The following is a 17,807-nucleotide window of genomic DNA, read 5'->3' as shown; positions in this document are numbered from 1 at the left end:
TACTACAATAATAAGCACAGTCACAAAAAAACCGTCTGCAGCTCTTTCGGCAATATGGAGTAGAAGATATGATTCGGTAGCTTCCTGCACAGTTACAGCCTCGGTCTCAGGAAGTGTCAGTAGTTCGCTGCTATGGCTGTTGCTTCTTACGAGCATAATGCGCACAGTCACAAAAAACCCTCAGCAACACTTTGGGGAATGTGGAGCAAAAAAGCCTCCTTGGACAGTTTCCCGCAACTCGACGGTCTCCGATAAACTGGTCAGAAGATGTCAGTAGTTTGCTCGTATAGGAGTTTGTTTCTTAAAAGAATAATCAGCACAGTCAGAAAACACGATCGTTATCATTTTTGTGAATGCAAAGGAAAGTACCCCATGGACAACACCTCGCAACACTATCTCTTGACAAGTCTCAGGAATATTCGATAGTTCAAACCCGTCTCCGGCCATCCTGATTTATGTTTTCCATGACTTCCCTAAATCTTTTCAGGCAAATGCGGGATTCGTTCCTTTGAAAGGGCACGGCCGATTTCCTTCCCAATCCTTCCCTAATCCGAGCTTGTTGGTTCAAATGGCAATGAGCACAATGGGACTTAACTGCTAAGGTCATCAGTCCCCTAGAACTTAGAACTACTCAAACCTAACTAACCTACGAACATCACACACATCCATGCCCGAGGCAGGATTCGAACCTGCGACCTTTGAATAGTGACAGCCGCAACCCAACACACATTGACAGAACTGAACTCAAGTAGTACCAGGCAAAACCTTCATAAATAAGACACACACACAGATATATATATAAAGCAACGGGCAACCAGGATACGGAGTCAAAATAACCACCACGCGACACCAAGTGACGTGCCCATTAATCGGATGCTCACCGTGATTTCTCGTAACATCCAGCACCCATCGACAAATGCGTGCTTAGAGAGCGCCGAGGGAAGGATGTAACGAAGATTACTCGTAGTTGGAAACTCACGGGTATCATCCAGCAGACACCATCGCGTCCGTTACTTGCAAATGTCAGACCGGACTCCAACCTGGCAGCCGCGTGGAGTAGCCGACTGGTGTAGGAGCCTTGTCACGGTTCGTGCGGCTCCCCCCTGTCGGATGTTCGAGTACTCTCTTAGGCATGTGTGTGTGTGTGTGTGTGTGTGTGTGTGTGTGTGTGTGTGTGTGTGTTGTCCTTAGCGTAAGTTAGTTTAAGTAGTGTGTAAGCTTAGGGAACGATGACCTCAGCAGTTTGGACCCGTAAGACCTTACCACAAGTTTTGTTTTTCAACCCGGTTCCACAATGGACACAAACTGCTTGCTACTTCAATAGCAGAGGACACGCCGAATACTGTGCCTCCTGCCGAAGTAGCTTTTAAAGAACGGTGTTCACGGCTGCTATCAACACTCTGCCCTACCAAACCAGCAGTGAGCAAAGGCACAACTCTTGCCAATGGGCCACGGCAGACGCTTGGCCACAACCACGCCGCCTCATCTGCGCTCTCCGCCGCCTGTGTCACACTCTCCTTGTTTTCTCCAGGTCGCCGCGGCCTTTAACTACCTTTTCCTCCGACCTACCCTGCACCAGTGACATTGATGCTCCATGCGCTCTTGCGGCCAGAGAGATTCCAAATCCGTCGGAATTACGCGAAATTAAACACGGGCGCACGACACAGAAATGTAGAGCAAATTTCACTTTGAGGAATGCCAAACTAAAAATTCCCTTCGACAGATTTCTGCAAAGCTTGGTATTGACAACCTCCTATAAAATGTCATGATATTTCGATAGTGTTGTCCTATGATGGTTAGACCCTTAGGAGCACAATCATGAGAGTCCCTAAGAGAGTTTAGCATCACTTTCGGAAATGTGGAGCACAAAAATTCCCTTAGACAGCTTAGCTCATCTTCACATCATACGATAACCTGGTCAGGAGATGTCAGTACAATACTCATACGAAATTTCAGCATAGCCACATAAAAACGATATGCAAAACTTTGGAAATGTGCAGCAATAAATCTCAATGGATAGCTTCGGGCGACTTCACGGCCTCCAGGAACTCGGTCATGAGATGTCAGTAGTATGTTACTAAGGCAGTTTGCGTCTTACGAGAATAGTGAGCACAGTTACAAAAAACCCTCAGCAACACTTTGAGGAATGTGGAGAAAAAAGCCTCATTGGACAGCTTGCTGCGTCTTGACAGCCTCCCTTAACATGGTAGGAGTTGTCAGTAATATGCTCCTATGGCTTGTTCTGAGTATCATCAGAACACTCACAAGAAATGCTCTGCATCAGACTGGGGCATGTAGAGCAAAACTTCGTGTTGTACAACTTTCCTGTAAGGCTTGATCTCGGCAGCCCTCATACACATCAGGAAATTTCGATAGTGTCCCCTTGCGAGCATAATCAAGACATTTCCTAAAAAAGATCTGTACCACTTTCAGGGATGTGGAACACAAAACCCCCTTGGACAGCTTCACACATCTTGAAGATCTGCGATAACCTGGTCAGGAGATGTCAGCAGTATGCTCATACAGAAATTTGCTCCTTAATGTCGTAAATAGCACAGTCACAAAAAACAGTGTGACTTAGAGGAATGAAGACCAAAGTATCCTCTTGGACAGGTTCCTTCAGCGCTTTGTCTTGGGAAAATCCCATAAACTCTTTAGCAAATTTCAGTAGTGTGATCCGGTGTTGGTTTTACCCTTACTAGCATAACCATGACAGTCTAAAAGCGGTCAGGATCACTTTTGGGAATGTGTAGCACAAGACCCATTTCAACTGCATCCCGCATCTTCACAGAATCCGATGACACGGTCGGAAGATGTCACTACTGCGGCAGTTTGCATCTTAGTGGATAATCACCCCAGTCGGAAGAACGACCTCTAATACTTGAGGAACGCAGAGCAATAAGTTCCCTTGGACAGATTCCTGCAACGCTTTGTCTTGGCTACCTCCTAAAATGGTTTAGCCCTTACGAACGTAATTATAACAGTCCCTAAAAGCATTTAGCATTAATTCCAGGAAAGTGGAGCAGTAAAATTTCCTTGAAAAGCTCTCATATTGACCGCCTACGGCAGTTTAGTCATGAGATGTCAGCAGAATGCGCATATGGCGTCTTGCTTCTCAGGAGCATAATCAGCACAGTCACATAACACGATCTGCAAAACTTTGGGAAATGTGGTGCAAAAAAATCCTGTTGGATAACTTCGGACGACTTGACGCCCTCCAGTAACCCAGTCCATAGATGTCAGAAGTATGATTCTATGGCTGTTTGCTTCAATTTGGAGAATGCAGAGCACAATAGCCTGTTAGACAACTTCCTGTAACGCTTTGTCTCGACAGCCCTCATTCACTCGTCAGAAACTTCAAGAGTGTGCTCCTGTGGCGGTTTGTCCCTTACGAGCTTTATAAGGACTGTTCCAAAGTCAGATCAGTGTCACTTTCGGGAGTGTGGAAAACAAAAACCCCTCGGTCAGATTCACCACCTTGAGAACCTCCAATAACATGGTCATGAGATGTAAGGAATATGCTCATATAGCAATTCCCTTCTTATGAGCATAATCAGCACAATCACAAAAACGCTAAGGAGAATGCAGAACAAAAAATTCTCTTGGAGAGATTCCTACTCTTGGGAACCTCCCATAAATTCTTCAGGAAATTTCGATAGTGTGCTCCTGTGCCGGTTTGGCCCTTACGAGCACAATCATACAGTCCCAAAACGCGATATGCATCATTTTCAGAAATGTGATACACAAAACCCCCTTGGACTGTATTCTCCATCTTGGTAGTCTATGACGACCTGCTCAGGAGATCTCAGTAGTATGCTCATATGGCAATTTCCTTCTTACGAACATAATCAGCATGGTCTCATAAAACGATTTGCAACAGTTTGGGGATATGGAGCAAAAGACCTCGTTAGATAGCTTCGCGCTTCTTGACAGTCTCCGGCAACCTGTTCAGCAAATGTGAGTAGTATGCTCCTATGACAGTTTGCCCCTCACAAGAATAATCAGCATTATCACAAAAAACGCTCAGCAACACTTTGTGGGATGTGGAGAAGAAACCTTCTTGGACAGCTTCCTGCATATTGACAGTAACCCTTAACATGGTAGGAAATATCAGTAGTATGCTCCTATGGCAGTTTGCTTCTTACGAGCATAATCAGCGCAGTCCCAAAAAACGCTCAGGATCAGTTGGAGATGCAGGGAAAAAATCCTCTTCGACAGATTCCAACAAACCTTTGTCTTGGGAGCCTCCCATAAACTCTTCAGGAAATTTCAGTAGTGTGCTCCTGCGACAGTTTGGTCCATATAGTCCTAAACATGACAGTTCCAAAAAGCGTTCAGCTTCGCTTTCGAGAATGTGGAGCATAAAACCCTCTTGGACAGCGTACCGCATTCTGACAGCCTCCGATAACCCGGTCAGGAGATGTCGGTAATATTCTTCTGCGGCAGTTTGCTTCATACGAGTATAATCAGTATAGTAAAAAAACGCTCAGTATCACTTTAGGGACTGCAGAGCAAGAAAAAAAACCTTGGTCAGCTTCCTGCAGTGATTTGTCTTGACAGCCCTCATATACGCGTCAGGAGATTTCCTTAGCGTTCTTCTGTGACGGTTTACCCCTTACAAGTATAATCATGACAGTTATGTTCCTGTGGCATTTTATTTCTTATGAGCCAAATCTTCAGTCACAAAAAATGCTCAGCGTGGCTTATGGGAATGCAAAGCAAAAAATCCTTTCCCACAACGCTTTGCCTAGGGAACCTCCCATAAACTCATCAGAAAACTTCGATCGTGGGCTCCTGGCCAGTACGACCGTAATCATGACAGTTCCAAAAAGCATTCAGTATCGTTTTCGGGAATGTGGTATACAAAACCACGTTGGACAGCTTCCCTTATCTTGACAGCCTCCGATAACCTGGCCAGGAGATGTCAGTAGTATGCTCATATAGCAGCACAATTACAAAAAACATTAGCATGACAGAGGAATGCAGAGCAGAAAATCCTCTTGGACAGATTCCTACAACACTTCGTCTTGGGAATCTCACGCAAACTCTTGAGAAAGTTTTGATACTGCGCACTGGTGACGATTCGGCCCTTACGAGCATTATCATGACAGTGCCAAAAAGTGTTCAGTATCACTTTCAGGAATGTGGAGCTGAAACCCCGTTGGACAGTTTCCCACATCTTGACAGCTTCCGGTAAACAGGTCAGGAGATGTCAGTAGTATGCTCCTATGGCTGTTAGCTTCTTACAAGCATAATAAGCCCAATTAGAGGAATGCAAAGCAAAAAAATCTTCTTGGGCAGATTCCTAGAAAGCTTTGTCGTGAAACGTCCCATTAACTCTTTGGGAAATTTCAATACTGTGCTTCTGTGACAATTTGCCCGTACTAGCATAATCATGACAGTTCGGAAAAGCATTCAGTATCATTTTCGGGAATGTGTAATACAAATCCCATTCGTTTCGAGCATAAGCTGTTACCACCACTCCACGGGAGTCCTAAAAAAGTCAGTATCACATTTCCCGATGATCATTACGCCTTCGGCTTTTTTAACAGCAGTGAATATATATGACTGCACTGCTTGCTTTGCAGTGTCATAGTGAATTAACCAACATTCATGCCTAGCGTTTAGATCTTAACTCATCAGGTGACTTTTCTGTTACGAATGCCATGAGGTGGGTGTCTCTGGGACCCGTATGTTTAAACCGATATTTAAGGCCCAGATCATTTGAAATTTGTAATTGCAGTCATATAACACTTAATTTCACAATTATTTAAATGTTCCTTGACTACTCATAGTTGATTTTGTTGATCTAAATAAAGCCTGACCTGTTTTACTTTTTATCACACAAAATTGCGTACTGTTATGCAATTTCTTAAGTAGTGCAAATAAACGATCTGTTAGAGACTTGAATTTTTAAATTCCGAAACATTATAGTTTCTCTGTAGCAAGTAGACCGTCACATAAAATTTAATTGCAGTGGTCAAACTTGTAGATAAAAATTGCTTTCGGAAAGTACAAAAAGGAAATCGACAAAATTGACATTCAGTGTTCGGATCTATATTTTTCTTTATCACTACACAGAACAAATTTAATTTTAACTAGTACCCAAGTATTATATTGGAAGAACAGAGAAGTCCGAAAAGCAACTGAAGTTCTTCGTCTGAATGGTCCTCCAGTACCAGAACTGTCATCACTGACTATTGTAACCTCGACTTTCCGTCTACTTTTTAATCTAGCACTGGCGTCTTTCTCCACCAGCCAACTAAGAAATTAATCAAACTTATGTTCGTTGAAACTGACACGTTCCTGAGAACACATTTTGTGCCATACTGATAAAAACAGGGGTGTGTTTCATGTAGCGCCATTTGGGAGACCCTAGCATGTGTCAACAACAAACAAATAAGGCGATGATGCAACCGACAACAAAACATCGTAGGCCTTGCTACTTAAGGAGGGTTGGGATAATGCAGTGGCATTCCAACGGACCTGGTGCAGGAGAGGGAGTCTGAAAATTTTCACGTGGTCTGAGACGCCACATGTTGTGAGCTGAGGGTTAGGTCATTAAAGAAATGTGGACTAGCCGCAGCAGCAACATTTCCGTTGCTGCCTCGTCGTTTAGCAGGGTTTTTTGGATGTATGTGTGTGGAATCGATTTGGCAGTGCCTTTTTCCGTGTTCAAAATGACGCACAGTATATTGAAAACTAGTACATGACTGCATATATGTGCGCAATATGCGTGTCTAACACATATACGAGTGACGTCACAACATATATATATATATATATATATATATATATATATATATATATATATATATATATAATTCTGGGCACGTTTCTTTGTTCCAGGGATCTACGATAGTTTATAGTTAGAAGAGGGGCTAACTCAGCTGCAGATTCAGTGTAGAATCTGATAGGAGTTCCATCGGGCCCTGGAACTCAGTTCAATTTCAACGATTTCAAGCTGTTTCTCAACGCCAGTGACAGTGGTACTTGCCTCATCATATTTCCAGTGGTATGAGGTTTAAATTAGGGCAGTTCTCCTGGATTACTTTGTAAAGCAACATTTGAAAACGAGTTAAGCACTTCAGCTTTTGCTTTTCTACCCGCAGTTTCAGTTCCTGTCTCATTCGCTATGGTCTGGACATTAATTTTGCTGTTGGTGTGGTACATTTTATTGAAATCACGGTTTAGAACTGGGTCATGGACATACATACACATACACGCTACTATATATGCCAAACAGCATGGATTCCGCTAACATCGATCATATGAATCTCAACTCGCAGTTTTCTCACATAACATGCTTTGGATCAAGACAATCACGTTGATTCAGTATTTCTTAATTTCCGAAAAACGTTTGATTCAGTACCAGATCTACCTTGTTGTCAAAAGAACGATAATATTGGGTGTCAAGCGAAATTTGTGACTGGATTGATGACTTTTTGGCAGGAGAACGCACCATGTTATCTTTGATGGAGAGTCATCGTCAGTTGTAGAAGTAACTCCAGGTGTGCCCCGGAAGCGTATAGGGACCCATGCTGTTCACGTCGTATATCAACGAACTTGCAGACATTATTATTAGTAACCTCAAACTTTTTGCATGTGATGCAGTTATCTATAATAAAGCACTATCTGGAAAAAGCTGCATAAATATTCAGACAGATCTCGATAAGATTTCAAAGTGGTGCTCAGATTAGCAACTTGCTTTAAATTGTCATAAACGTAAAACTGTGCAATTTACAAAACGAAAGAACATAGTATCCTATGACTGTAATGTCAATGAGTCACTGTTGGAATCGGCCATTTCATACATGTACCTGTAAGAATATGAAACGGAGTGATCACATAGGTTCAATTGCGGCTAAAGTGGGTTGTAGACTTCGGTTTATTTTAGAATACTGGGAAAGTGTAATCAATCTATAAAGGAGATTGCTTACAAATCACTCGTGCGACCGGTTCTAGATTATTGCTCAGGTGGAAGAGACCCATATAAAATAGACTAACAGGGCCTATTGAACGTATACAAAGAAGGGCAGCACGATTGATCACAGGTTTGTTTGATCCAAGGGAGAGTGTCACAGAGATACTGAAGGCACTGAACTGGAAGACTCTTGGAGGTAGATGTAAACTATCCTAAGAAAGTCTGTTAACAAAACTTCGTGAACTGAATTTAAATGATGACTCTAGGAATATACAAAAATCCCATACATAATCTCTCACAAAGGGATTGTGAGGATGAGATCAGAATAAATACTGCATGCAGACAGGCATTCAAACAATCATTCTTCCCACTCTCCTTATGTGAATAGAACTGGAAGAAACCCTAGTAACTGGTACAGTGGGACGTACCCTCTGCTATGCAACTGACTTAGGTTTGCGGAGTATAGATGTAGATACAGATGCAAACACAGAAACTTGAAGCGTATCAGCGCTGTGGGGTTTAAAACATCCTAGCTCCAATAGGTGCGGAAATAAGGAAAAAACATGTTTTCCAGCCCCTGATGTGTAAGCTGCCCTACAAGACAGGCATGTTGTGCAGGGGATGAACAGAGAGATGGGGAAGGAGGGGATGGATAGTGGCAGGAGGGGACAGACAGAGAGAGGGGGAAATGGAGCCGTGTAGAGTGAGTGGGGTGAAGGAGCTGGACAGATAGCAGCCAGTAGGACGAAATAGAGAGCGTGGGGGGGGGGGGGGGGGGGAGAGGGAAAGGAGCAAAGAAAGAAGGGGAGACAGGAAAAGGGAAGAGGAAGAGGTGGGAAGGAAAAGGAAATGGACAAGAGGTGAGGGGAGGGGCGGACAGAGTGAGATGGGAAGAGGTGATGTGCAGAGAGGGGGAGGAGTGATTGGCAGAGAGGGGTGAAGAGGAGATACGCAGAGAGTGAAGTGAGAGGAGCTGAGCAGATATGGGGATGCGGAGGTGAGGCATAGACAGGGAGGAGATCTGTGTATTACATGTGACATATGCGTACATGGTGTAAAGGATGGTAATATGATAAAGTATTGGAAGAACGACAATGAAACACTCGTTTACTAGAGTTTTGATTATTTGTGGCTTCACAGTTTCCTTTGTGATGTGCGCCGGTACACTTCTTTCTGTACCCTACAATGGGATGCATGGTTTAGATGGGAATTCTTTTAAATTGTGGTGTTTGATTATGACTTTCACAGTTCACCCTAAATTCACTCTTACTACTAACCAAAACTGCTGTTAGGGTGTAAATATATTGGCAGCCAAGTGTAACAATTCATAGATCCCTCAAGAATCGTTTGGTATATGCTCAGTTATTAACCACATACTTGTGTAGAATATACATTCGGCTTAGCTACACTGGCAAGGAAGCCTGTTCCATTACACTCATGGCAGCTTGGTGTATATCTGTTTGAGTCCTGTGTCACAAAAAAGGCATTAAAATTTTGAGGAGTTGATCACACCGATCAATCACTGGAAACAGTCATGTACATTAAATATCAGTATAGATATATAGTATACATAAGAAACGAAAGACAGACACCAGAGAGAGATTTACTGAAAGAATTCTTTGAAAAATGTAATTCATTCACGAAATAGAAAGCTCACAGAATCCTTATTAAAGTGATTCTTGAGTGTTGTTGACATTATCGGACCTCATCTCATCAGAAAGATCCGAGCTCATTTGGAGAGTTAAATCAGCCGTTCTTTTCGAGCAGTATTTGCGAGTGAAACAAGTACCATGTGCCACCCAACTATGGGTGGCTTGTGGAATAGTGATATAGAGGTAACGATAGCTGGGAAGAAACAGTCAGTGAACTGATGTGTCTTAGTAAATATGTGGATTATTGTGTTGTACTTTAGAAAAATCTTGCAGATATTGGATTACAAATCAGTCTCTTAGCAGAAACAGCAATTAGAACGAATTAAGAATCTGTTCAGAGAAAACTAATTTTAACCACTATCAAAAATGCACCAAACGTTTTAGAAAATAGACAGCAGACAAATGGAAAATTTCAAATAATGCAAGTATCTACAAAGGCGTTCAATAAGTAATGCAACACATTTATATTCTTGGCCAGTTTCGGTTGAAAAAATGTGGAATTTCCTGTGGGCCATCGTGGGAAATTCCCGCTTCAGCCCTTATCGTTTCGTGAAGTTCCGATAAGTGTCAGTGATATACGTATCTTCCAAAACAGCATCTGTAACGGAGATGCGTTCCAAGCAGACAGCTGTCAATGAGTTCCTTTTGGAGGGAAACCAGAGCATCGCAGATATTCACAGGCACTTGCAGAATGTCCACGGAGACCTAGCCGTGAACAAAAGCACGGTGAGTCGGTGAGCGAGGCGTCTATCATCATCCCAACAAGGCCGCACAGATCTGTCCCATCTCCCTCGTGCCGGCCGTGTGACTCTTGCAGTGTTGAAACGTGCGGACAGACTAATTATATTTATCGACGGCTAACAATCAAACACCCCATTGCACAACTGGTAGTGCTGACAGACTTGTCCACCTGTAGGGCTGCTCAAAGGTGTGTTTGCGCTGGGTTCCTCGCCGCTTAACGGAAGACCATTAAGGGCAGCGAAGGACCATCTGTGCAATATTGTTTGCACGTTACGAAGTTTATCGTGACAATTTTTTGTCGAACAGTTTCACAGGCGATGAAACTTGGGTCCACCACCCACACCGGTAAGAAATCGGCTTTTCAAGGAGTGGAGTCACACCTACTCTCCTCCGAAGAAAAAGTTCAAAGGAGCATCTTCAGCCGGTAAAGTCAAGGAGACGGTCTTCTGGGACTCTGAAGTGGTTATTCCGTTTGATGCCCCCCCATCATGGTGCGACGATCAACTCTGAAGTGTATTGTACCATCCTCAGAAAATTGAAGAAACGACTTCAGCATGTTCGACACCAAAAAAATGCAAACGAGCTTTCCCTCCTCTATGACAACGCAAGGCCCGAGAGGAGTTCACAATACTACATTGGACTGTTGTTCCTCATCCACCCTACAGACCGGATCTTGCACCTTCCATCTGTTTGGCCCAATGAAGGATGCACTCCACGGGAAGCAGTACGTGGATGATGAACAAGTTATTGATGCAGCAAGACGGTGGCTCCGTCGTCGACCATTAGAATGCTGCCATGCGAGCACATAGGCCCTCCCAATGAGGTAGCGTATGGCCATCGCAATGAACGGAGACTGCGTTGAAAAACAAGGCTCTGTAGCCAGAAGAGTGGGGAATAATATGATGCAACCCTGAATAAAACCAAATTTCTTTCAGAAGAAAATGTGTTTCACTACTCATTGAAGCCCTCGTAGAAGATAAAATCAAGAAGATGATTTAGAAAAATATGACGCAAATGAAAATATCCACAAAATGGAACGATCGTATGGAGTAACAAGAATATTCACAATCACGTCTCTTATAATGGCCCTCCCGGTTTGCCTTAGTTACTTGTTGCCTCGTAGATCTAAAAAATGGTTCAAATGGCTCTGAGCACTATGGGACTTAACATCTATGGTCATCAGTCCTCTAGAACTTAGAACTACTTAAACCTAACTAACCTAAGGACAGCACACAACACCCAGCCATCACGAGGCAGAGAAAATCCCTGACCCCGCCGCGAATCGAACCCGGGGACCCGGGCGTGGGAAGCGAGAACGCTACCGCACGACCACGAGATGCGGGCCCTCGTAGATCTCTTCCTTCTCTCTGTCCTAAGGTGGGATTCGATACGAATTGGGGAATTGATTTACACTACTGGCATTAAAATTGCTACATCAAGAAGAAATGCAGATCATAAACGGGTATTCATTGGAGAAATATATTATACTAGAACTGACAGGTGATTACATATTCACGCAATTTGGGTGCATAGATCCTGAGAAAGCAGTACCCAGAACAACCACCTCTGGCCGTAATAACGGCCTTGATACTCCTGGGCATTGAGTCAAACAGAGCTTGGATGGCGTGTACAGGTACAACTGCACATGCAGCTTCAACACGATACCACAGTTCATCAAGAGTAGTGACTGGCGTATTGTGACGAGCCACTTGCTCGGCTACCATTGACCAGACGTTTTCAGTTGGTGAGAGATCTGGAAAATGTGCTGGCCAGGGCAGCAGTCGAACATTTTCTGTATCCAGAAAGACCCGTACAGGACCTGCAACATGCGGTCGTGCATTATCCTGCTGAAATGTAGGGTTTCGCAGCGATCGAATGAATGGTAGAGCCACGGGTCGTAACACATCTGAAATTTAACGTCCACTGTTCAAAGTGCCGTGAATGCAAACAAGAGGAGACAGAGACGTGTAACCAATGGAACCCCATACCATCATGCCGGGTGATACGCCGGTATGGCGATGACGAAATCACGCTTCCAATGTGGGTTCACCGCGATGTCGCCAAACACGGATGCGATCATCATGATGCTGTAAACAGAACCCGGATTCATCCCAAAAAATGACGTTTTGCCATTCGTGCACCCAGATTCGTCGTAGAGTACACCATCGCAGGAGCTCCTGTCTGTGATGCAGCGTCAAGGGTAACCGCAGCCATGGTCTGCGAGCTGATAGTCCACGCTGCTGCAAACGTCGTCGAACTGTTCGTGCAAATGTTTGTTGTCTTGCAAACGTCCCCATCTGTTGACTCAGGGATCGAGACGTGGCTGCACGATCCGTTACAACCATGCAGATAAGATGCCTGTCATCTCGACTGCTACAGATACGAGGCCGTTGGGATCCAGCACGGCGTTCCATATTACCCTCCTGAACCCACCGATTCCATATTCTGCTAACAGTCACTGGATCTCGACCAACTCGAGCAGTAATGTCGCGATACAATAAACCGCAATCGCGATAGGCTACAATCCGACCTTTATCAAAGTCAGAAACGCATTTCTCCTCCTTACACGAGGCATCACAACAACGTTTCACCAGGCAACGCCGGTCAACTGTTGTTTGTGTATGAGAAATCGGTTGGAAACGTTCCTCACGTCAGCACGTTGTAGGTGTCGCCACCGGCGCCAACCTTGTGTGAATGCTCTGAAAAGCTAATCATTTGCATATCACAGCATCTTCTTCCTGTGTTAAATTTCGGGTCTGTAGCACGTCATCTTCGTGGTGTAGCAATATTAATGGTCAGTAGTGTACTTGTCTTTCACGACGTTTCCAATTGATAATAGCTATTTACTGTTATTGTAAGTTTTTCACTAAAACCATACTTCACTGAAAACTAAAAATGGCTCTGAGCACTATGGGACTTAACATCTGAGGTCATCAGTCCCCAGTAAATTAGAACTAATTAAATCTAACTAACCTAACGACATCACACACAGGATTCGAACCTGCGACCGTAGCGATCGCGCGGTTCCAAACTGAAGCGCCTAGAACCGCTTCGGCCCGCACTTAAAACTAAACATTACCTCTCTTACTTGAGATATCTGATTGGCATTTTAATTACACCTTGACCTGTTCCACGTGAGCAGCTTTTTTTACCATCGATAGACGAATCATCTCAAAGTCAGACTCTATTCCGCTTTATCAAAACTCTTCTGTACGTCTCTGACTCATCGTGAATCGAAGTCTAAAGCGACAAATTGAATGAAAGAATAAGGTGCTATCGTACACGGCACTTTGCACTCATAAGTAATGGCTAACTGCAGGGTGCGAGGACACGTTTCCAACAGCATTTTGTTAAATTGTTTGTAGATTCAAGAGTATCTTTGCAATCGACGTTATTATTGGCGCCTCGAATGTACTCGCAAACAATATGGCGCACCAAATTCAAAGGCACAATCAATTAGAGCGGCCAGTGAACCAATGCTGATTAATCTCATTCCAGCGATGAAATTAAAATGTTCTGTTTGTCACTTTCGGTACTTTGTAAACTCTGTTATGAAATTTATCTTCTGCAAACGCAATAACGGAGTGCTTATAACAGTAATACAATTTGCTCATTGCTAATTAGCCCGTTGGGTATACAGGGTTTAACAGCACTTTATCTCCCCTTGCCAGTAACTGTCGATATGTAACGTTGGCGGTTATTCTGTTATCTGTGACATGAAAGAAAATAGTGGAACGCCTACCTAAATAAAACACTACACCCGGACCCCGTCACCAGCAGTTTTGCTTGTGCGTCTCTTTTAATGTAATCAAAAGATCAGTTGCACGACCACAGAAAGAACACCCGTAAAAATATGGCAAAACTTCAGTATGAGTTCATCATTAATACTTGAAATCACGACACATTCCAAAAATAGCTAGAGCAGGCATCACCTGCAGAGGGCACAGCGACCATAAGAAACAAAATTGTGGAGCAGCCACAAGTCTGAAACTATTTCCCTTATTGTCGGTTTCACTCGTCGAAAGCGAACACCTTCAGAATTGTGGGAAATTAAAATTTATTATACAAACATAGAATTAAATAGGAAGGAAACACAATAATTCACATTTCTAGTACCCACTGGCCACGCGGTGAATACAAGGTGAACGTTAATAAAACCGACAAACTGTAGGGATGGGTTCCTGGCTGGAAATGAAGGAAAAAATGTCCCGTGAATACGTATCCGGAAATGCATCGTTGCCGTGGTAGATGGAGTTGACGAATGAAAGTTCCTCTGATCAGGTGGCGTGTGTTCCTTCGGTACGGTATTCGTGTCGGAAACAAGCCGAGATGGTGTTTCTGTACGGCCAGTCAGATGGAAACAGTTGAGAGGCAGCACGGCTATAACAAAACAAGTACCCTCACAGACACCAGTTACATCACACAACATTCCAAGCCGTTTTTGGGCGTTTGTGTGATCATGGGTCCTTTCAGACAAACGTGCAGGGAGGCGCGGACTTTGTGTGCACCGGATTTGGAGGACCATGTTCTGCCTCTCGACCGTTTCCATCTGCTTGACCATACACAAACACCATCTCGGCTCGTTCCCTGAATGAACACCGGACCATCCTGCTGCTTACAGTACGCTACGTCAATCACACACCCGGGAACATAAGGCAGATCGTCAATTTCATTCGTCAGTGCCATCTATCGTAGCAATCATGCATTTCCGGAAGTATCTTTTTTCCTCTGTTGGCAGTCAGGAATCCATCCATTCTGTTTGTCGGTTTTATTAATGTTCTGCCTGTTGATCTGATTGAGTACAGCACCAGTGTCCGGCATAAAACGGAGTAATTTGACTGTGTTACAATTACCGTATGCTCCACGGTCAAGTAGGTTCAAAAATAAATCAGCAAGACGTATCATTTTCCGTTGATCGAGTCAGAGCCTTATATATTGAAGAGAACTATCTCTTTGAGACTGATGTAATACAAAAAGCAATTACAGCATTATACTGTGGCAAACAACCACCGCTTTTATGGCATTAATACACATATTACTGAAATCCGCAACAATTTATTAAAACACATTTAAGACACATTGTAAAAATGCAAATTTAAATTATAACTGCCGCTTTTAGGGTCATTAATTTACACTTATCACGTCTGGAAGGTATTATTAATACAATCAGAATTAACCTATATTATAAGAGATTATTAATACCATTGGAATTAATCTGTACTGCGTCAAATGTGCCGGTGAGACGTAGTGACATCATTCCTCTTAAGTTTAAGGCTCGTGAGGATGCAATATACTAAAATGTAAGTAGTTTTACATACATGTTTGGTAGTGGCTATGCTTACATACCGCATTTGAATATAGTATAAAATATTTTTTTAAAAAAACTTACATAATGACTCTGTCTTGACGGAACATGTTTTAGTGCATCCATGAACATATTAAAATACAAACTGGATAAAAATGGGCTGGCCTTCTCAAACGAAAGTATTGTGTGGTACCATGCCTTTAGGTCGTCAAGCTGTAGTCAGTGTGTAAATTACTATTTTATAGGTGTAGACGAGCACCCAATAATTCATATATCAGCAGGACGGCAAGTAAAAACAGACATAGTGGTATTACAGCGTCGTCAAAATCATTCTTCTTCAATGAGTACTGGATGTACAGTAACTCTTTATGATTATTATAGAAATGGTTACCCAAACTGGAACCATCGGATCCGGTTATGGCATCATGTGGCGCAACGTTAATGAAACGTTAACGTACTGTAAGTGCATAAACGTCTATCTTGTAATAATGACATGCGCCAAACAGAAGAACCAAGAACCTGTATGATGACACTAACAGAGTAATGGCGTTATACTTCCCTCGTGGTCACTGTATACAGCTCTTAAAAATTAATGTATGACAATGATTACACAGCTTGAATCTAGATCTCCTTAAACGTAGGATTGTAAAGACGACTATTTTAGTCTAAAATATAATAATATAATGACATGAAATTCCACCACTGGAGTCCTAGAACACTATGAAATCACCGTATACGGTACGTTGTTAACTATTCGCAAGGTGCATACGCATCTCAGTCTTGTCGGTATTGGCATATGTCAGGCTAAAATACTTTACATCGTACACATTTACGGTGGAACGAACATAGCAACGGGCAGCATTCGTTCATGCCGACATTGTATAATACACTCCTGGAAATGGAAAAAAGAACACATTGACACCGGTGTGTCAGACCCACCATACTTGCTCCGGACACTGCGAGAGGGTTGTACAAGCAATGATCACACGCACGGCACAGCGGACACACCAGGAACCGCGGTGTTGGCCGTCGAATGGCGCTAGCTGCGCAGCATTTGTGCACCGCCGCCGTCAGTGTCAGCCAGTTTGCCGTGGCATACGGAGCTCCATCGCAGTCTTTAACACTGGTAGCATGCCGCGACAGCGTGGACGTGAACCGTATGTGCAGTTGACGGACTTTGAGCGAGGGCGTATAGTGGGCATGCGGGAGGCCGGGTGGACGTACCGCCGAATTGCTCAACACGTGGGGCGTGAGGTCTCCACAGTACATCGATGTTGTCGCCAGTGGTCGGCGGAAGGTGCACGTGCCCATCGACCTGGGACCGGACCACAGCGACGCACGGATGCACGCCAAGACCGTAGGATCCTACGCAGTGCCGTAGGGGACCGCACCGCCACTTCCCAGCAAATTAGGGACACTGTTGCTCCTGGGGTATCGGCGAGGACCATTCGCAACCGTCTCCATGAAGCTGGGCCCGCACACCGTTAGGCCGTCTTCCGCTCACGCCCCAACATCGTGCAGCCCGCCTCCAGTGCTGTTGCGACAGGCGTGAATGGAGGGACGAATGGAGACGTGTCGTCTTCAGCGATGAGAGTCGCTTCTGCCTTGGTGCCAATGATGGTCGTATGCGTGTTTGGCGCCGTGCAGGTGAGCGCCACAATCAGGACTGCATACGACCAGGGCACACAGGGCCAACACCCGGCATCATGGTGTGGGGAGCGATCTCCTACACTGGCCGTACACCACTGGTGATCGTCGAGGGGACACTGAATAGTGCACGGTACATCCAAACCGTCATCGAACCCATCGTTCTACCATTCCTAGACCGGCAAGGGAACTTGCTGTTCCAACAGGACAATGCACGTCCGCATGTATCCCGTGCCACCCAACGTGCTCTAGAAGGTGTAAGTCAACTACCCTGGCCAGCAAGATCTCCGGATCTGTCCCCCATTGAGCATGTTTGGGACTGGATGAAGCGTCATCTCACGCGGTCTGCACGTCCAGCACGAACGCTGGTCCAACTGAGGCGCCAGGTGGAAATGGCATGGCAAGCCGTTCCACAGGACTACATCCAGCATCTCTACGATTGTCTCCATGGGAGAATAGCAGCCTGCATTGCTGCGAAAGGTGGATATACACTGTACTAGTGCCGACATTGTGCATGCTCTGTTGCCTGTGTCTATGT

The sequence above is a fragment of the Schistocerca americana genome, chromosome 3, assembly GCF_021461395.2.
Source record: "Schistocerca americana isolate TAMUIC-IGC-003095 chromosome 3, iqSchAmer2.1, whole genome shotgun sequence".
In the NCBI taxonomy this organism is placed as follows: Eukaryota; Metazoa; Arthropoda; class Insecta; order Orthoptera; family Acrididae; genus Schistocerca; species Schistocerca americana.
The sequence above is the reverse complement of the archived record's forward strand: the minus strand, read 5'-3'. Positions refer to the sequence as shown.